Raw genomic sequence first — 23,473 nt, 5'->3', positions numbered from 1 at the left:
GTACCACCCACTCCCATTTCATGTATCTCCTGACAGGCGTGCCACCTGCTCTCATTTCATGTATCTCGTGGCAGGCATGCCACCCGTTCCCATTTCATTTATCTCGTGGTAGGCGTACCGCCCGCTCCCATTTCATTATATCTTGTGGTAGGCATACCACCCGCTCCCATTTCATTATATCTTGTAGTAGGCGTACCACCCGCTCTCATTTCATTATATCTAGTGGTAGGCGTATCACCCGCTCCCAATTACAAGCCAACAATAATCATAAGGAATCCCGACAAGGGAACAATAATATCAAACAAACATCCCCGCAAGGGAACAATGATGATAATAACATGCGAGGCACAATAAACCACAACGGAGTCATAACAATTTATAACACAAGATTTATGGGCATGCTTGACACTGACGTATAGATACTCATCACCATGCCTATACATTGTACTCCACAATTAATACGTAGCAAATAGACACCACTCCTAATCCCTCAAGCTAAGGTTAGACCAAACACCTACCTCGATGCCACGAACATAATTCATGTTTCAATTATAGTTTTACCCCTTGATTCCACTACCAATTCGCTCGAATCTAGCCACAAGTTACTTAATTACATCAATAAACGCTAAATGAATCAACCACAATGCATGAAAATGAGTTTTCCAAAATTTTACCCAAAAGTCAAAAATTGCCCCCGGACCCACATGGTCAAAACCCGAGGTTCGAACCAAAATATGATTACCCATTCCCCCACGAACCCAAATATATGATTTGTTTTGAAATCAGACTTCAAATCGAGGTCCAAATCCCTAATTTTTGAAAAACCTGGGTTCTACCCAAAACATCTGATTTCCCCCATGAAAATTATTGATTTTGAGTTAAAATCATGTTAAAAGATGTTAATGATCGAAGAAAACTAGTTAAAAATGACATATAATTAATTTGGAGAAGAAGAAACCTTTGAAAAATCGCCCTGATGTGTTTATGTTTTGAGAGGATATGAAAAATGGGTTTAATATCGTCTAAGTATAAAGTTGCAGGTCGCATGTATGGGAAATGCGAACAGGGGTTCGCAATTGCGAAACCCGACCTTTGCTAAGTTGGGAAATGCGAGACAGGACTCGCATTTGCGAACCCTTCATAAATGTTGGACTTTCGCATTTGCGAGCCAGGCTTCGCAAATGCGAAGCCTGCAGGCCTGCTATGCACAACTGAAAACCTACAATTTTCTATGTTCAAAATGCACCCCGTGGCCTATCCAAAACTCACCCGAGCCCTCGGGGCTCCAACCCAAATATACACACAACCTCAAAAATATCCTACGGACTTATTCGTGTAATAAAATCACCAAAATAACATCATGAACATCGAATTACACCTCAAGATCAATGAAATTTCTCAAAACTTCTTTAAACATCAAATTTTGCATTTAAGGTTCGAATCACATCAAACGAATTTCGTTTCTTGCCAAACTTCACAGAATTATCTTAAATCATATATAAGACCTGTACCGGGTGCCGGAACCAAAATACCGGCCCGATACCAACATGTTCTAATCAAAATTCATTTCCAAACCTTATGAACAATTTCAGAAAATAATTTTTCTTCAAAAATCATTTCTCGGGCTTGGGACCTCGGAATTCGATTCCGGTCATACGCCCAAGTCCCACATTTTCCTACGGACCCTCTAGGACTGTCCAATCATGGGTCCGCATTCGTTTACCTAAAACGTTGACCGAAGTCAAATTAATTCATTTTATAGTCAAAATTTATCATTTTCCACAGATTTTCATATTTAGGCTTTCCAGCTACACGCCCGGACAGTGCATGCAAATCGAGGTGATGCTAAAAGAGGTTTTTAAGGCCTCAAAACATAGGGTCATCACATAAAGCAAACAAGACTCTAGACCTAGATGGGGACACACAGACTAATCCGTTGTTTTTCTCTGAAAAGATCAAAGACACACAAAAAGCCAAAAGGCTCTAAATCAGACGCAAGACCCTAGGACCTAAGAAATCAGGCACCGAAGTTCACAAGGAGACCTCCCCCAATGCCTTCTTCTTCACAGAAGAAGGACTTCTTCTCCTGCGGATTTTGAATACCGAACAAGAATACAAATGACCCCCTCCCTAACGTCTTCTTCTTCACAAAAAGAGGGGATCGATACACAATAAACAAAAGCTGAAGCATCAGCCATTAGACCTTCTTCCAACAGAGAGACCTAGAGAAAAATCAAAAGAGGCCATCCCCTGAACTTTACCTGCTCACCCACTCTTCAACAAGGAACGAACAAATCTAAATTCGAAAATGAGAAGGTTAGATTGGGCCGAGTTTGTCGAGGTTGTCATGTCCAGAGTTTCCGATCCTGATTCTGTTTGATTTTTTTAATCGCCATTTCGAGATCCGGTCATAGCTACGGTGAACTTCATTTGTGTAGTTGCTGAAATTTTTGTTAGCCAAAAAGATCATTTCAGGTTCATTTTTCTTTTCCCCTCTGTTATTTGCGGTATTTCTATCATATATTTCATTGTTAAAAAATGGAGAAAGCTTATGTTTGATTGTTCTGACTCAATTCGTTTGAACATTGTGTTGGTGGGTATCTTCCTTACTAGCTTTCTTAGCTTAAGATTTTAATGTTTCTTCCTTTTGAAATCTAAAGTGGTCAATAATAAGATAGTTTTTTCAAGTCTATTTTAAGGGCTAATCTCCGTAGTTGATTAAATTGAATTATAAAATCTGTTTACAAATTAGCTTGTGTTGGAGTTAATCACGAAATCTGGGTGTTGGTTTATGTTAAAAGGCAAGTGAGGAATAGGAAGATAGATTTATTAAGTGAACTCTTTTTGATCCATTTAGTTTAAAGCCGTGACTGCATTACTAATTTCGTTGTTGAATGAGATTCTTTATACTGCTGAGACATTTTCATAGAGACGGTACATGCATAGGATTGTGTTTTTGTGACAAAGTACAGAGCATGTGTTAAACTTCTAAATTTGGAAATTCCTAGCCCATTAGTGATAAAAATTACTTACATGTTTAGGAATTGGGCTGGATTGAATGCATGAAATCTCTTTTAGTAAAAGTACTTCATAATCCCGGGCCCTTCTTGCTCACAATCATCAAATTGAGAATTACACAATTCACAAACATAGTAGTTTACTTTAGGTGCATTTATAATAAAATCATCGTGATTACGGGTACGATTCCCGTGACGTAGTTGCGATACACAATTGTTATAAATCTGTGGGTACATTTCATGTGGCCCGGTTCTAATTTCCAACAAGGTTAAATAGAGCGTGTCGTGAACCATGAGTGCATTTCATATAGCGTGGCTTGCGATATGTTTTAAATAACTTTGAATTAATTCTTTGCATAATTAAAAGCGGCTAAAAGGTTAAAAATGCACATAGGTTTAAGAATATTTTAAAATCATATAATTAGGCCAATAGTAATAGTTGAGCGACCGTGCTAGAACCACGGAATCTGAAAATGCCTAACACCTTCTCTCAGGTTAACAGAATTCCTTACCCGGATTTCTGTGTTCGCGGACTAAAAAACAGAGTCAATCTTTTCTCAATTCAGGATTTAAAACCGGTGACTTAGGACACCATAAATCATCCCAAGTGGCGACTCTGAATAATAAATAAATAATCTCGTTTCTGTTGTTACTTAAATTGGAAAAAACTCCCTTATACCCTTCCGGGGTAGTAAAAAGGAGGTGTGACACATTTATGTGCATAAATGAGATATATGTTCCTAAACAGGATACAATCATCGTAAATATCCTTCAGTCGATTTGGGAAGCGGTGGTAATTCAGCTCCCGATGGCAGTTCATCCAATGTGCCTAATTTTCAAGGATAAACTTAGTGATTTGTTGCAGTATATTTTGTTGTACTGGTACATACTGCCAATTTTTTAATAATCTTATTCCTGATTAAAACAATACTAAATACTTAATTTGTTTCACTATTTGATATTATTTTTAAAACTTTACTACTAAGTATTTATTTCATTCATAACGATTTTTTTGTTAATGTAACACCCCGAAAAATTTCGAAGTGTTTAAGACCATTAAGAAGATTGATAGGTGTTAATATATTAACTTAGGTATGAACAAGACTAATAATATGAAGGATATCATTTGATCATGATAATATATATTTGAGGTACATTAAGAATGGTTTATGGTCTAAGAAGATCCCTAAAACTAAGTCAAGTTTGAAATTATATAATGGGCTAAAGTTTTAAATGAGTTGGCACGAGATCTAAATTCAAACGAGTACAACTACCAATATATGAAGATTTATGTAGTGTATGACCTATCAAACTAAAGAACTATGAGTCTAGTTTGCAATGTTTCAAACCGTTTGTCATTTGGATATTTTTACAAGAAGTTATAATTTTTTACTAAAGGGTACCACAACAGCCACGTAGTAGCTACGCTGCCCTGGGCATAGCGGATTTCAGCAAGGTATTCAAATGAAGGGGGGCTGAAGAGGAAGGAAGCGTAGCTATGTTGGAGATATGCGTAGTTATGCATGCCATCAAAATTATAAAAGTGACTATTTTGAGGAGAGAGCATGAGATGGAATTTTGGACAAGGGTCTTGAACTTAGAGAGAAGTAGGAGCACATCCCTCGTCAACACATTTTAAGGTAAGTATTTAAAATGCATTTGTGGTGAATCTTCAAGAACACCAAAAAGAGAAAAAGTGAGATTCTTCCACCAAGAGGTAATCCCTTCACTTGAGCTTCACATATATGATATATTGAAGTGTGGGTGACATGTTTATTAGTTTTATTTGAAGTTGTAACGGAATATTGTATGAACTCTAAGGGTGGGTTCTTGAAAATAATATTTTAGGCAAAGAAAAAGATGAATAGTGATGAATCGATATAAATGGATATGTCTTGAGTTTCTAATGACTCATATAGATTGATAACCTAATTTATGAACGAATTGAATCGAGAATCACTATTTGGATAAGTAGGGATGTAAATAGGGCAGGGCAGGGTGTGGCGGGGCAGGACAAGCCTTGACCCTGCCTTGCCCCATTTAGCCTTTTGTAAAAAATTTGCCATGCCCAGTCCCGCCCTATTAAGCCCTGCCTCGCCCTGCCCCATTTGGACATTTTTTATTTTTTTTTCTCTTTATTTTTATTTTGTATTATGATTTTAATTTCTTTTGCCTTTTCAACTTTCTATTGAAATAGTTAAAATATTATTTAGTTGTTTATGCATATTGATTGAATAAAATATAATTTTTACCAATGACATATAATTTATCAAAGACTAAGTTCCCCTTGTATTAATGTTCCACTCCAAGAACAAATACAAAGCAGTTAGATGGACTCACTATAGAAGAGGTTCTATGAGTTGATTGTTTAGTATGTAAAAAATTAAAGACTAAAATAGCTACTGAAGACTATATCAATCCAATAAATAATGGGGATGTTATGCTCTCAGTAACATATGAAAATGAATTGTATCATATGGTTTCATCCTTATTGAACAAGAAAATAACTTATCCACATTCAATATTTAGGTTATTCATTTATTATGTGCTTTGAATTATAATAAACATAAGATGATTTACTTAGGACGGGTGTAGTCAAGTTAAACATGTTGATAAAAATTTGGGTAAGAGAAACTTCTGGATCACGATTTGCGATGGAGATCACATAGACATAAATCAATAAACCTTTTTATCTTATTTAATGAAAAATCAAAAAGCTATAAGAAGAAGTTAATAGAATACCACAAATTTTATGGGTTCCTAATTTGAGTGCAGTTAAAATTCTTAGTAAGGGGACATTTAATCTGAAGAATATTTCATAAGACCAAAAATAACGACTAAAAGAAGGTGGAAACAAAATAGGGAATTACACAACTTTGGCTACAAAAGAAAATTCCTATATAGATTATCGCTTAGAGCTACTACAATTCTATATAAATGTAGAAAGGTATTCTTGTTTTCTAAGGAGTAAAACTATTGTACCATAACAAGTTATGTTTTCATTAGTGTTGACCTTAAAGATTGATAAAGCAGTAAATGAATTTGCAGCTAAAATTCTACCCTATACCTGCCCTGATCCATTAACTATTTTTTGAAAATGTGTTTTGATCTGCCACGCCCTGCCCGGTCCCATTAAGACTTTGCCCTGTCTTGCCCTGCCCTGCCCCATTAAGGATTTCCCTGCCCTCCCCTATCCCGCCCTGCCCCGCTCTATTTTCCATCTCTATGGATAAGATATAATACTAGTTCTTGAATCTAGGGTTTTGTTGGAGAAGACAATGAATAGAGACTTGACGATGTTGGGTAACTAACGTAGTATCATTAATGACTCCAAATGAGTATTAAATGATAAGAATAGAATTGAATAGGCTAATGGGTGAACCTATTGGATAATTTGGAATGGTTGAAGGCTTGTTGCCAATTGTGAAGCCTAAATAGATATTTATGAATCTTTTTGCGTTTGTTTTGATGTAGTTGGGATATTTAATAGCAAATATTGAATTGTTGGCGGTGTTTGAGCATTTGATGTAACGACCCGATCGATCGTTTTGAGAATTTGTACTTCACTTGGTAGTTTATTGGCATGAGCAACTCCATATGATGTATTATGACTTATGTGAATCGTCGGTTTCGGTTTTCAGGTTATTCGGAATTGATTTAGAAAAATGAATTTCATGGTTTAAGTTTTAAATTGGAAGAGTTGACCAAGTTTAAATTTTTAGTATTTGACCTCATATTGGAGTTTTGATGGTTCCGTTAGGTCCGGATGGTGATTTTGAACTCGGACTTATGCCCGAATTTGCATTTGTATGTTCCTAGAAGAATTTGGCACTAATTGGGGAAGGTTGAAAATTTGAAGGTTTGGAAAATTCATAAGTTTGACCTTTTTGGATATCGGATTCGGATTGTGGTTCCAGAAATTGTAATAGCTTATTTATGTCTTTTGGGACTTGTTTGGCATATTTGGATAGGGTCTCGAGGGGCTTGGTCGTGTATCAGATTGATTTCAGACTATTTTTCCTTCATTTTGCATTGTTGGTTATGCAGAATTCTAGGTATTTGGTCTTCTTAATCGCGATCGCAGAGCATGGGTCGAGATCGTATAAGATTGTTTGATGGATGGTGTCAAGTTGTTCTACGCATTCGCAGGTTCTCAGATGTGAATGCATAGGTTGCTACGGAGTGAGCATCGCATTCGCGCTAGCGTGCACGCATTCGCATAGTGGTTTGGACTGAGCTGGCAATGGTTGCTTCTTCTTCGCGTTCGCAGTGTTTGGTATGCGATCGCATAGAGTAATTTTGGTGGCAATATATTTTGTTCACCGCGAACACGATGGAATTTTCGCATCCGCATAAGAGGAATGCTTGGGTATATTATAAAATACTCTATTTCATCGGTTTCAGTTATTTTTGTATTTTTGGAGCTATGGAGCTCAGATTGAGGCGATTCTTGAAGTAATTTTCACCAAGTGGACTGGGTTAAGTATTCTTTACTTATTTTTGATTTTATATCATGAATATATCTTTTGTTTTGGAATTTGATTGAGGGTTCTAAAAGAGAAATTAGGGTTTTGTCACGACCCTAACCGGACCCGATCGTGATGACGCCTATCGTGAAATAAGGCCAGCCGACACAAACCCCTACAACCAACTAAACAGTTATAATAATTCATTTTTAAGTTATTAATAAGCTATAAATCCCAAAAGTATAGAGTAGAATAGAATAGTGCGAAAACAAACACAGCCCGACATCGGGGTGTCACCAGTCATGAGCATCTAAAATGCGTCTAAGAGTATGAAAAGACAACATAGTCTAATACAAGGATAGTACAAAGTGAAATAAAGATAGGAATGAGAAGCACTGGGATGCGAACACCGAGCAGCTACCTAGTCGACTCCGAACAATGCCTGTTGGAAAGCAAATCAACACTCGCTAGCGTGACCCGAGACTCCTGGATCTGCACACAGGGCGCATGGAGTAATGTGAGTACACCAACTCAATAAGTAATAAAAGTAAAGGCAACTGAGCAATAAGAAAATATGTGAAACATAACATAATGCTACAACAAAACAATACAAAACTAAAACAATGCAATAAAACAGTAAAAGCTCGTAAAAACACCTTAGTTCAATAAAAACCTCTTTAAAAACATCTTTTAGTAGTTCATACGAGTGATGAAAATAGGGAGATAAGGATAGAAACATAAATCAACCCCTCGGGCAAAATACCAATAGAACCAGCCCCTCGGGCTATCTCACAATCACTCATATCAGCCCTTCGGGCAATAACATGAAACAACAACAACCCCTCGAGCAATATCACATCTCACACTTGGTACCCGTGCTCACTAGAGGTGTGCAGACTCCGAAGGGGCTCCTACAGCCCAAGTGTTATATCAAGTCATCTCGTGGCATAATCAAACTGGCCCTCGGTCTCATAACACGCCACCTCGTGGCGTAACAAATCAGGCCCCCGGCCTCATAATTATGAATCAGTACAATACTGCTGCGACGCGCATCCCGATCCTATAATATCCTCACAACACAGGCCCTCGACCTCACTCAGTCAGAAAATCTCTCAAGCCACTCGGGCATAGTAAAACATGATGCTCAACCCAAAATATCATTTAAAATGTCAAAACGGAGTAAATATGGCTGAGTTATAAAAACAGTAGAATACAGCATAACTGAGTATAAATATGAAGTCAAAACGGTGAGGAATAGTAGTAAAAATCCTCTAAGGTCCAAAATAATTGGCACGAGGCCCAAATATGGCATTCAGTCCAAAACATGATAATACATTCCAAAACACAATGATAGTAAACAGTTTTCAATCAAATACGCAGTTGAACAGTCATATAGGACGGACTAAGTCACAACCCTCAATGGTGCACGACCCCACGTTCGTCATCTAGTGTGTGTGTCACCTCAAAGTAGCACAACAATGTGAAATCTGGGGTTTTATACCCTCAGGACAACATTTACAATCATTACTTACCTTTATCCGGTCCAAACTCTAGCTTGCGATACCTTTGCCCCTCGAATCGGCCTCCGGATGCTCCAAATCTATCCAAAAACAGATTTATACCATCAAAATATGCTAAGGGAACAAAGCTCACTCGAAATTAACCAATTTACATCAAAAACATCGAAATTGGCCAAACCCGACCCCCGGTCCCACGTCTTGGATTCCAACAAAAATCACAAAACTAGAATCCTTACACTCTCACGAGTTCATACATATCAAGAATACCAAAATCCGACCACAAATGACCCCTCAAATCCCTAGATTTAGGTCTCCAATTTCCAAGCCCTAACTTCCAATTTTAGGCTTTAGATTCCACAAATTCCATGTTTAATTAGGTAAAAATTACATTAGGATTGAGTATTAAGTCCATAAATCTTATCTCCAAGTGTTTCCCCTTGATTCCCTCTTTAATCCTCCTCAAAAAGCTCCAAAATCGCTCAACAATGGTGAAACTTAGACCCAAAATTGCAAAAATGGCCTTTTAAACATTCTGCCCAGCTATTCACGTTCCATCTTCGCGAACGCGGCCAACGCCTCACGTTTGCGAAGCACAAAATCCCGTTGACCACTTATTCCTTCATCGCGAATGTGACACCCTGTACGCAAACGTGAAGCCTTAGCTTTTCAACCCATCGCGAACGCGACTACCAGCTCGCGAGCGCGAAGCACACTGACCCCAACTCTTCGCGAACGTGAGACCCCCATCGCGAATGCAAAGGGCAAACCTCCTGCCGCTCATCCTAACCCTTTGCGAACATGAGGGCCCACTCGCAAACGCGAAGACCAACTGTCTGCAACATTAACAACAGATTTTTCTTCAACTTTTTCCAACATGAAATGGTCTTTTTAACCACCAGAAACTCACCCAAGGCCCTCGGGACCTCAACCAAACATGCCAACATATCTCATAACCTCATTCAAACTTGTTCCAACCTTCGGAACTCTCAAAACAACATCAAAACACCAAATTGATATCAGATTCAAGCCTAAGAATTCCAAAAACTTCCAAATTTTGCTTTCGATCAAAAAGTCTATCAAACCTCATCCGAGTGACATGAAATTTTGCACACACGTCACAAATGACATAATGGACCTACTCCAACTTCCGGAATTCCATTCCGACCCCTATATAAAAATCTCACCTATCAACCGGAAAACGCCAAAATTCCAATTTCGCCAATTCAAGCCTAATCTACTCTGGACCTCCAAAACACATTCCGATCACGCTCCTAAGTCCCAAATCACCTCCCGAAGCTATCTGAACCATCGGAATTCACATCCGGTCCCTTTTTCACATAAGTCAACATCCAGTTGACATTTCCAACCTATGCTTTCTCAAAAGAGAAACTAAGTGTCTCATTCCTTTCCAAAACCTCTCCGAACCCGAACCCGAACCGACCCGATAACACATAATACACTTGAACAAGGCAAAAAGAAGTAAAAATGGGGGAAAAGAAGCGATAACTTATGAAACGACCGGCCGGGTCGTTACATCCTCTCCCCCCAAACAAACGTTCGTCCTTGAACGAATCAAGAAACATACCTGAAGCCTCAAATAGGTGAGGATATTTGCTTCGCATCTCCCGCTCAGTCTCCCAGTCCACGAGCCGACCTCTCCACTGCACTTTCACTGAAGTTATATCCTTTGACCTCAACTTTCGAACCTAACGCTCTAAAATGGCTACTGGATCCACATCATAAGTCAAATCATCATCTAACTGAACTGTGCTGAAATCCAAAACATGAGATGGATTGCCAATATACTTCCGGAGCATAGAAACATGAAATACAGGATGAACATTCAATTATGTGGGTGGCAACGCAAGCTCATAAGCCATCTCCCCATTCCTCTAAAGCACCTCAAAAGTCCCAATGAACCGAGGACTCAATTTACCCTTCTTCCCAAATCTCATAACACCCTTCATGGGTGAAACCTTCAATAGAACCTTCTCGTTAACCATGTAGGACACATCCCGAACCTTCCTGTCCGCATAACTCTTTTGTCTCGACTGCGCTGTACAAAACCTCTCCTGAATCACCTTCACCTTGTCTAAAGCATCCTGCATCAAGTATGTACCCAATAGCCTAGCCTTACCCGGCTCAAACCAACCAACTGGAGATCTACATCGCCTCCCATACAAAGCCTCATATGGAGCCATATGAATACTCGATTGGTAACTATTGTTATAAGCAAACTCTGTGAGCGGTAGAAACTAATCCCATGACCCTCCAAAATCAATGACACAAGCACGCAACATGTTCTCCAATATCTAAATAGTGCACTCGGACTGCCCGTCCGTCCGTCTGAGGGTGAAAAGTTGTGCTCAACTCAACCTGAGTACCCAACTCTCGTTGCACAGACCTCCAAAACTGTGAAGTAAACTGAGTACCTCTATTTGAAATGATGGAAACTGGGACACCATGCAAACAAACAATCTCCCGGATATATATCTCTGCCAACCACTCTGAAGAATAGGTAGTACACACAGGAATGAAGTACGCAGACTTGGTCAACCGATCCACAATCACCCAAATAACATCAAACTTGTTCAAAGTCTATGGGAGCCCAACTACAAAGTCCATGGTGATCTGCTCCTACTTCTACTTTGGAATATCCATCTGCTGAAGCAAGCCACTCGGTCTCTTATGCTCATACTTTACCTGCTGACAATTGAGACACCAAGCTACAAATCCCACAATGTCTTTCTTCATTCTCCTCCACCAATAATGCTGTCTCAAATCCTGATACATCTTCGCGGCACCTGGATGAATGGAATACCGCGAGCTATAGGCCTCCTCCAAAATCAACTCCCGAAGCCCATCTACATTGGGCACGCATATCCGGCCCTGAATCCTCAATAACCCATCATCACCAATGGTCACATCTTTGGAATCGTCGTACTGGACTCTGTTCCTAAGGACAAGCAAATGAGAATCATCATACTAGCGCTCTCTGATGCGATCAAATAAGGAAGACCGAGAAATCACACAAGCCAATACCCGACTGGGCTCCGAAATATCCAACCTCACGAACCGATTGGCCAAGGCCTGAACATAAACTGCAAGAGGTCTCTCCCCAACTGGAATATACGCCAAACTCCCCATACTCACCGCCTTCCTACTCAAGGCATCGACCACCGCATTGGCCTTTCCCGGATGGTACAAAATAGTGATATCATAGTCCTTTTGCATCTCCAACCATTTTCGCTGCCTCAAATTGAGATCCTTCTGCTTGAACAAGTGCTGGAGGCTACGATGATCAGTAAACACCTCACAAGACACACCATACAAATAATGCCTCCAAATCTTCAACGCGTGAATAATGGCAGCCAACTCCAAATCATGAACATGGTAGTTCTTCTCATGGGGCTTCAACTGATGAGAACCATAAGCAATAACTCTATCCTTCTGCATCAACACACACACGATACCAACTCTTGAAGCATCACAATACATGGTATATGAACCTGAAGCTGATGGAAAAACTAACACTGGAGTTGTGGTCAAGGCAGTCTTGAGCTTCTGAAAGCTCTCCTCACACTCATCCGACCACCTGAATGGAGCACCCTTTTGAGTCAACTTGGTCAAGGGTGATGCGATAGATGAAAATTCCTGAATAAACCGACGATAATAACCCGCTAAACCAAGAAAGTTGTGAATCTCTATGGCTGAAACTCTGAACCGCCTCTATCTTCTTAGGATCAACCTAAATACCATCGATGGTCAAACAAATCATCGATACGAGGCAAAGGATACTTGTTCTTGATTGTTACTTTGTTCAACTGCCTGTAATCAATGCACATCCTCATCGTGCTATCCTTCTTCTTCACAAATAGAACCAGCGCACCCCAAGGCGACACACTAGGCGAATAAACCCCTTATCAAGGAGTTCCTGAAGCTGCTCCTTCAACTCCATTGGTGCCATACGATACGGTGGAATAGAAATGGGCTGAGTTCCCAGCACCAGATCAAAACCAAAATCAATATCCCTGTCCGGTGGCATGCCCGGCAGGTCTATAGGAAACATCGAGAAAATCCCTCACAATAGGAATAGAATCAATATACTAGGAGTCTCTGCACCGACATCCCACACAAAGGCTAAGTATGAAAGACAACCTTTCTCAACTAACCGCTGAGCCTTCAAGAACGAGATCACCCTACTGGGGACAAAATCAATCGAACCTCGCCACTCAATCCGTGGCACACCTGGCATAACCAACGTTACTGTATTAGCATGATAGTCCAAAATAGCACAACACGAGATAGCCAATCCATGCCCAATACCACATTGAAGTCCACCATACAAAGTAATAACAGGTCCATCGGGTCTCCAGACCCCCAATAGTCACCACACATGACCAGTACACACGGTCCACAATAATAGTATCGCCCACCGGAGTAGATACACGAACAGATGAAATAAGAGCCTCACGGGGCGTATCCAAATAATGAGCAAAAGTGGAACTGGGATCAAATAACACAGAGGCATCTCTGTGGCAGACTGAGATAATACCTATAATCACGACATCTGAAGCAATAACATCGGGTCTAGCTGGGAGTGCATAGAAACAGGCCTGACCACCACCTGATCGACCTCCCCCTCTAGGGCGATCCCTAGTTGACTGACCTTCACCTTTAGCTGGCTAGGTGGGTGGTGGTGAAGTAACTGGCGCTAAAGCCGATAGCTGACTCCTCTACTAAGATGAACCCCCAAGACGATGAGAACACTGCCTCCACATATGACCCAACTCTCCACACTCATAACAACTCACTAGTGTTGGAGACGGGGATTGAAGGGAACCCATAGCACCGGAATGACTAGCAGATGCACCTGCATAGAAGAGCCCTGAACTGATGGAGCACGGGATGAAGTCTAGGCTAGAAAGGCACTGAGTGATGAATGGCCCTGATGAGAACTGTGAGAACCATGACCTGATGACGCCCCACAATAACCTGGGCGAGCTGACTGAGCATGTCTAAATGGATGGCCTCTGTCATGCTGAAACTAACCTCTCGAAGGAGCACCACCATAGCTACCAGATCCCCGAGACCTTTTGGCCTCCCTATCATCTTACTCCTAGCGACGAACTGACTCAATCTTGCGAACAATGTTAACAACCTCCTCAAAAGTAGCACCAAACACCTTCTCCATGGTCATGAGAATTCGAAGTTGATATGTGAGGCCATCAACGAACCTCCTGATCCTCTCTCTATCTGTAGGAACCAACCAAACAGCATGACGATAACTCCGAGAACCTCATCTCATACTACGTCAAGTCATATCTCCCTGATGTAACTGCTCGAACTACCTGCATAGCTCCTCTCTGCGAGACTATGGCACATACTTTTCCAAAAAGAGAATGGAGAACTGCTTCCAGGTAAGGGGTGCTGCACCAACAGGCCTACGCCTCTCATAAGCCTCCCACCAAGTGAAGGCAGCTCCAGAAAACTAAAAGTTAGTAAATGTAACCCCGCTGGTCTCCACAATACCCGCTGTATGAAAAATCCTCTGACACTTGTCCAAGAAACCGTGGGCATCCTCGCCCTCTGTACCACTGAAAGTTGGAGGCTGAAGTCTACCAAACATCTCCAATCTGCGCTGCTCATCCTATGGCATACCAGGAGCTACATAGTCATGAACAGCTACAACTGGTTGGGCTGGAGGTGCCCCCGGTGTCTGAAGTCCCTACACGACCTGCTCTGGTATGTGAGCAGTGGGAGTCTGAGTGCCTCCCCCAGCCTGAGAAGTAGTTGCGGCTGTAGTAATTGGGACTGCCTGAGCTAGGCCATTGCATACTGATAGAATCTGGGCCAAGGCCTCCTAAAGACCTGGAATCACAATGGGCACAACTGGTGCCTCAACTGGTGATACTGGAGCGTCCACAACTGGGACTTGATCATGAATTAGGGTGACTAGTGGATTTGCAGGTGCTGCTCTAGCTGCTGTGCGGGCTATATCCCTGCCCCTACCACGGCCTCAATCGCGTCCTCGACCTCTAGTGGCCCCAGCTGGTGGTACTGGTGGTCGTCCATCATGACCGGTAGCACGTGTCCTCACCATCTGTTAGAGAATATAATAAGAGAAGTTTAGTACTCGGATCAACAGATTCGCACGACAAGAATTTCAAGATTATGAAGTTTTTCTAAAGGTCTTGCAGCCTCCCGAGGATAAATACAGATATTTCCATACCAATCCGCGAGACTCTATTAAATATGCTCATGACTCGTGAGACCTATGTAACCTAGGCTCTAATACCAACTTGTCACGACCCTAACCAGACCCGATCGTGATGACGCCTATCGTGAAACAAGGCTAGCCAATAAAAAAACCCAAAACCAACTAAACAGTTATAATAATTCATTTTAAGTCATTAATAAGCTATAAATCCCAAAAGTATAGAGTAGAATAGAATAGTGTAGAAACAAACACAGCCCGACATCGGGGTGTCACCAGTCATGAGCATCTAAAATCCGTCTAAGAGTATGAAAAGACAACATTAACAAGGCTAGTCCAAAGTGAAATAAAGATAGGAAAAAGAAGCACTGGGCTACGAACAAGGCAAAAAGAAGCAAAAATGTGGGAAACAGAGCGGTAACTCATGAAACGACTGACCGGGTCGTTATAGGTTTTAGCCTAAAGTTTTATAGAGTGACTATTTGAGTTTTGAACATCTATTTGGAGTTGGATTTGAGTGAAACTAGTATGGTTGGACTCGTAATTGAATGGGTTGTTGGATTTTATAAGTTTTGCCGGGTTCTGAGTCGCGGGCCCGGATTTTGACTTTTTTGCCGATTTTGGACTTTTGATTAAAGATTCGACTTTATATACTGGGTTTGCTTCCTTTGGCATTATTTTATGTATTTGAGTTGGTATTGTCTAGTTTCGAGCCTTTCGGAGGTTGTTACACATGGGATGGCATTTGTGGAGTATCATTTGGCTTGCTCGGTATTGGATTTGGCTTGTTCGAGGTAAGTTACACTTCTAAACTTGTTGTTGAGGGTATAAAGACCCAAATTATGTGATTAGTCTTGAGGTGACGCGCATGCTAGGTGACGGGCGTGTGGGCGTGCACTGTGTGAATTGTGACTCTGTTATTTTTGTGGTATTGTGTATTACCTGATCTTACCTGTAATCATGAAATTTCTACGTACTTGAGCTATTGAGTTGTGATCCATGTTAGAAACCATGACTAGGCTATATGATTATCCTGTTGGGACCCACTGAGGTTATTTTTACTGTTGAGTTATCTGCTTTCATTGCATTACATACATAATCATACGCATTCATATGCATATCATATCTCAGTCTCTATTACCGTTTTATTGATACATCATATCATTATTTTTGGCTGATTTTTCATGACATTGAGAGCCCGAGAGACTTGAGAGATTGATGACTGAGTGAGGCGAAGGGCCTGATTGTGAGGATGTTTATGGGATCGCGCTGCACGCCGCAGCATGTTTTATTGATTTATGCCATGATTGGCTTGTTATATCACTTGGGCTGAAGGAGCCCCTCCAGAGTCAGTACATACCCTCAGTGAGTGTAGGTACCTACTGAGTGTGAGTGCCGAGTGATTGGGAGGACTGAGTGGCTGTGAGGACTGAGTGAGTTAATACTCTGAGAGTATGCATATGGTTTTATCACTGAGTCGCATCACATTTGACATGCACACTTGACATACATATATAGAGATGTATTTTTCCTTATGATGTACGGTATCACGTCATTCATGAATTATTACACATGTTGACATAGAGGTATTGAGATATATTTTTCTCATGCCATTTGAAAATGAAATATTTACCTGTTGAAAGCTTTTTGTGGAAAAATTTCAGTTTTCAAACTTACTCATATTTTTTGGCAATTTCGGTAAAAGATTTGGGTTTTCACTGATATTTTTGAAAAGCAAGCCTATTTTAATGGAACTTAGGATGCTCTGAGCATTTTATATCTGAGTTACTTCTTTTATTACTTGCATTATGTCGTTATGAACTGTGTTTGGCTATTGGTGTTGGGTGAAAGACCGAAGCTCCACATTCCTAGTACGGATCATGAACCGTTCCCCAACAAAATATAGGACAAGACTAAAGAAGATATAAAATATGCAATAACAATTGATATAAGAAAGAAGTCATCATATTAATTAACAATTTAGAAAATGAAATACAATAAGATGGTAAAAACATATTTCAAAGTCTTTGTTTAGCATTAATCTTTGCGATTAATGTTAGATTTTTCATTTACTAGGAGCACAATACCATCACCGACACGAGAAAAAGTCAACTAGGTCATGTACCTAGTGACAAGTATCACATACTTTACTTGCTCAGGTCGTCTCATCGTGGTGTTGCATGAATCGACTCAGCCGTGCTAATAAAGTATCACAATAGTACCCCCTAATGGGAAGTACTATGTCGTAGTCCCCAACCGTAAGGTAGGTTCTACGCCTAAACCGACACATATAGTTTCATGACCTAATGAGGAAAAATGTCCAAGGTCAATCTCAGTGAACTTAAGTAATTCTCAAAACCTTTACATTTATCAATGACGATATTCATAGCCAAATCAACTATTTGAAAATAGTTAAATCCAAAATATTTTACAACTCATGTATTTGCGTCTCAAAAAAATACTACAAGTGCTATTCTCATTTATTTAGTTTTAAAATTTGAATAACTTAGCACTCAAATCTTTTATGATGCAAGAAATGGTACAATCCCAACTCGCTCGTCCCCACAAGATAGGACTCACATTTAGAAGCTCAATTTAATCGTGTTTCGATATGAGTTTGGAGAAAAGCTCTGAGGGTAATAAGTTTCAACGTACCTCAAACTACTTTCAACCTTACCCCAAATGATCCAATAATGCCGACGAGTCACAATCTACATATTCGAACCCACATAAATTAATAATGTGTCACAACAATACCAACTAACCCAACTAAGTGTCTAACACTTTAAGTCCAATTTCATAAGTTTAGCAAAAATTTCCATTTCATCATTTGAAGGTAAATCCTTGAATTTTAACTCCAAATCCTTTATTAAACATATTATGGGATCTAGTCGTTCCACTAAAAGCTCAAAATAACATCGTTCAAATAAGACCCAACACTATTCATCATCCCTACCAACCAACTCTTCTAGGGTTTCATGAATAGAAGTTTAAATACAATCCTACATTCATAAATACACTCTATTGCATTCATGGAGTATAATACCTAAGTTTGGAGTGAAGAGATTACCTCTTTGTCAAACCCTAGAAATTTCAAGATTTGAGTTCTTGAAGTATCCTTGAGATTTTCTTCAAAGATCTATGAATTCCATGATGTTGGAAGGTTAAGAGATGTAATAAATGAACTAAATTTACTAAAGAAAGGCATTTAATTCTTACCTTGAAGATGTATTAATGGTAGATGGCTCTTCCTTCTCTCTAGACTTCCAATAACTAAGTCCCAAATAATTATAATATCTTATCCCGTAAAGCATTAAAATGATTCAGTCATTAGGACGCGGGGACAGGCGCGACGTGCCACTATCGCGTGACCTATCCTATTTTCTGAAATGTGCGGATGCCGACTTTGACATTACCACGACAGTGCACTGCCTTTGCAAGTTAGTTGCTCTAACTTGCCTTGGACCTCTTTTTTGACTTCTCATTTTATATCCAAATGAGTTCCATTATCAAGCTACTAAATTTTTCTTAATTTTCGTTCATTTGTTCATTCTTAAATCCATTTAATGCTCTTGTCTCCTCGTCCTCTTAGTCATGGAAAGCCCTTAGTTTCTTACTGATCTAATAATATAGTTTTATTAATTAATCTCATGTAGTTCAGTTTAATTAACTTACATCCTTAATCTCGAAATTAGTCCGAATTAACTATAAAAGTTCACGGGGCTTTACATTCTCCCCCACTTAGAAACATTCATCCTCGAATATAGATACTTGGTCATGTTAAAGTCCAAAAGTGTAATCTCTAAGTCTTTCCTTAATCCTCAACTCTTTAAGGCTTCGAAATTTGACCAACTCTCCAATTTTCTTAAAATTTTCGGCAGAGTTTCTTTTGTTAATAGGCTTATCTCAACATTCCAACCTGACAGCGAGCCATAAGAATACATTGTAAAAAGGCCACACACGGCTTTACTCATCAGAATTACGTCCCTAATCGCCTTCATGGCCCCATATACCTCTAAACACCATTGTATAGCCTCTTTCGGCATTACAACAATAAAACCTATCACCATGAGACAAGTTTAACACCCACGGGGAATAGATTAATCAGTTACATCAGAAAATCGTACTGAATCCCAACTCATAAGTAAGATAAATAAATTGCTTACTCGCTCCATGGAACTAAAGCATGATAAACTCCAAACTCGAATTTTCAAGGAAATAGTCATACCTGAATTAGCGAACAAGTGAGGGTATCTGATCTTTATATCCTCTTCGGCCTCCCAAGTAGCCTCCTCGACGTCATGATTAAACCATAACACTTTTACTGAAGCTATATCTTTAGTCCTCAACCTACGGACTTACCTATCAAGAATCTCAATCGGTTCTTCTTCATAAGTTAAGCTGTCATTTATTTATACTACCTTCGATGAGATGATGTGAGCAGGATCGGGCATATACCACCCGTAGCATCGACACATGAAAAATAGGATGAACCAAAGTCATCGACGCGGGCAACTCTAGCTTGTAGGCTACTTCACCAATCCTTTTCAAGATTTGATATGGACCAATGAATCAGGACTTAGCTTGCCTTTCTTCCCAAATCTCATAATGCTCTTCATTGGCGATACTTTCAAGAACACTTGATCACCCTCTTTAAACTCCAACTTACGTCGACGTATATATGTATAGCATTTTTGTCCGCTTTGAGTAGTCTTAAGTCATTGTTGAATCAAATCCACCTTCTCTAAGGCATCATGTACAAGATCGGGACCAAGTAGTCCTACCTCAGCCGGCTCAAACCATCCAATAGGCGATCTACAACGCCGTCCATACAAAACCTCATAGGGAGCCATCTGGATACTAGCATGATAGCTATTATTGTAGGAAAATTCAATCAGAGGTAAGTGTTCATCCTGTAAGCACGTGATTTTTGCTCCACGGACAATCACTCCAAAATACAATCATTGATTCCTCGTTGTACAATTTTTGATTTTACGTGATATATGTTGTTAGTCGCTCGTGGTTCTGTCCATTTTTCAGTTTTATCTTATCAAGTAAAATACAAAATATGTATGTCATGTTAATTAAGCCATAATTTAGCCATTAAAAGAAAATTCACAAAATATGCGTCTTTTATTTTAGGCTGTGATTTAATCATTTAAAGAATTTGTAATACGTGTGTGATGATTGTGTTAAGTGTTGATTAGTGTTGTTTTAAACTCATTTTAATTTAGTTGAATTTTAAAATTAGAAAACAAAGAAAAAGAGTGCAAAGTATTTAGAAAAATCGGATTGGGCCTATTTGTTTCAAAATTTTAAGGCCCAAAAATCAGCCCAAACACATGCTGCCCGGACACGGCCAAACGGCGTCGTTCTGTCCCGTCTATGCTGGGCCATTGATCTAGAGTGGATCGACGGCCAGGATTACACCCCCAGATCTATTTAACATAACTCGATCCAATAACCGGTTCAGCCCAGCCCCTCACTTAAACCAAACGACCCCGTTTAAATATCAAACGACCCCGTCTCATTTCTCACCATCAGATCCAAGCCGTTGAGATCATCTGATCTAACGGCTCAGATCCAATCCCCTACTCCGTATATAAGCTTTCCCTCACACCCCACGCCCCCTATCCGAACCCCACCCTTCACTCGTCTCCTTCCCCAAGCCCTGAAACCCCAAACCCTAGCAGCCGCCCTAGGTTCCCTTTCACCAGAACCCGGCGGCATGAACGCCGGTGACCACCTCCTGAACACCCTAGGACCACCTCACTGTCCTAAACATGGATCTGCTATCCATTTGCCTCGAATCACCTTCCTTCGTCTCGAATCTTTGAAGATTTGAGTCAAAACTCTGATCTATACCAAACCACCCCATCTTCATACCAGACACTCCCCTGACCCTCCTCGTGACCAAACCAAACTTGGTTTGGTCCGAATCTACCCACAACTCCCCAAAAACCAGATCTGAGAATCCAAAACCTAGAACACGGATAGCCTTGGAATCCAGCCGACCTTAACAAGGGTTCGAGGTCTAATAGACCTTAATCAAGGTGTTCTCATGTGAGAACACCCTGATTAAAGTTTGTTCGGCTTCAAATGGTCAAAGTGGTGTCAGTTTTGGGTCAGTTTGGTTTAAACATTTTTCGGTAAGTTTTTCTTTTCCTTTTTGTTTATTCAACTGCCAATTAAGTCGTTAGCATGCTTTGTTGTGTTTGTTTGTTATTTTCTGATAGTTTTCTTAATTTCTTCCATCTCTGTCAAAGACCTGTTTATTTGGTCGATTGTTTTCTGTGTATGATTTAAATGTATCCTGTGATAAGCATGTCCGATTAGGATAGTCGTCGCATAAATAACTTATATAGGTTCCCAGTGATCGACCAAAGTTGTCCGAAGCCCTTTAGGTCCCTGTATGTGTTTGTTTATTTGAACGATTGATTATTACCTGTTATAATTAGTATAGTCGACTCGATAAATGTCGTCGATTAGTTCTCTATAACTAATGGATCAAATAAGCTAATAATTTCACATGACTAAATGAACCATGTCACTGACTGAATGCTCGACATTGCCTGAGATTATCCTATAAACTGCATTACAAAACAGCTAAAAGATTCAGTCTAGGGCAGCTTCGATTTTAAATTTTTCAGAAGTCCAAAATAACCCATTATTGCAGAGGGTCAAGACAGTGATAACCAGGGTTTAACAGGGGTAGTCTGGGGTTTGAAAAGAACAAAAATGATTAGTTTAAATGAGCTGACAAGTAGGGTACTAATTTGGGATTAAACTAATACCAATGGGGAACAAGACACAAGAGTATGGGGTTTAAAATGAATACTTAAATGAACCCATAACCTTTGATTAAAGAAAAGCCAGGCGTGGGGAACAAAATGGATGGCATCAAAAGATGCTTAAGCATGGGTTTAAAGGGTATGGGCAGTCTGCAAAATGGAGGATCCAGGCAGCTTGACTGCACTGGTCGATTGGCTTATAAATAGGCCATTTCGGAACTTAAAAAGGGCTAGAATTTTTAGTCTTGAGAGAGGTCTTGTGAGTTTAAAGAAAACTGAAAACATAAGGAAATTTCCAGTAAACATTGTAACCAAACACTGTCTGAAAGCTACATAAGAGTTCATATTGGTCAAGCTGTCTTGGCCAAGTTCTGTTGTTTGCACTGATTGAGCTGCTTGTGATTGTTGAACTGCTGGTGTTGCTGCATTGAACACTCTGTTACTTCTGTTGTTTCATTACTCTCTTCTGGGATTACTTGTTTGGTGCTCGACCATCTGCTGGTTTTCTTTGTTTTGGAAATTGTTGCTGGTTGTCTGTGGACTGTGGAAAACACTTGTGATTATTGGTTTGTTGTTGTGTTGTTGCTGTGTATCTACTGTTGCTGTGTTTACTGCATACTGCCCAGCTGATCAGTCCTTTCTTCTTTGTCCTCTATACCAGGTACACAACCAATGCACTATCAAATGTAATTGGAACATTGAGCATGAATGCAAAAAGAAAAGACCTGAAGTTGATTTTCATACATAGATTGTTATATTAGATATCATGTACTGTATGATAATTTTCATTCCTGTGTTGACAATAGAAGCAGCCTGTATGCCCAGTGTATATCAATATAGATTAGCTAAATGGTAGCTTACATATGTATGCTGATAGGTGAAAATATTCTCAATGAAATAGGTTGCATCTCAGACTTAGTTTACTTTGTAATATATGCTGTAATGTATGCCAAGCATGAAAACTGTACATCATTGGCTAAGTTCTTCCTTTTCTGATTAATGGTCTCATATAACTAGTAAACCACCTGTTAAGACAAAGAACACAAAACTTGCAATCTCAACCTCATGAAGGTCGAGCCCAGGTCAAAACAGACCAAGCAGGCCCGCATCGAACAAGCAGTGGCCCAGGTTTGGCCCATCACGCATGGGCTGGATTTGGGCCCGTGATTATTTGTTCGGCTGACTGTGCACGCAGCCTCGTTTCTGATTTTTAAGCATTTCTGAATGTTGTTATAGATAACTTGCAAGCACGTAATTAATTAGGACTATCTACTGTTTTCAATTAGTAGAGACAAACGCGACAAGAAACGTAGTTGCTATAGGATATCCTTTTAAAATAAGAACGAGATGAGCCTCGACAAAAATAAATAAAAACGCACGAGCTGCGGGGCCCTCGTTAAATGTATATTATCGAAGCATTCAGTTTCCAGGATGGGTCGTTTAGCAAATCTCACGGCCCTCC

General features: G+C 39.9%; 1 long non-coding RNA gene across 1 annotated transcript; it reads left to right on the top strand.

Moving 5' to 3' along the window:
• The first annotated feature begins 1,924 nt into the window (after positions 1–1,924).
• On the top strand, positions 1,925–22,824 carry LOC104214769 (uncharacterized). Its single transcript, XR_011405199.1, has 4 exons — positions 1,925–2,475; positions 4,416–4,657; positions 15,927–16,014; positions 22,673–22,824. It is a non-coding gene; the product is annotated as an uncharacterized lncRNA (long non-coding RNA).
• The last annotated feature ends 649 nt before the right edge of the window (positions 22,825–23,473 follow it).

This window comes from Nicotiana sylvestris, chromosome 1, assembly GCF_000393655.2.
Source record: "Nicotiana sylvestris chromosome 1, ASM39365v2, whole genome shotgun sequence".
Lineage (NCBI taxonomy): Eukaryota > Viridiplantae > Streptophyta > Magnoliopsida > Solanales > Solanaceae > Nicotiana > Nicotiana sylvestris.
The sequence above is the reverse complement of the archived record's forward strand: the minus strand, read 5'-3'. Positions and strand labels throughout refer to the sequence as shown.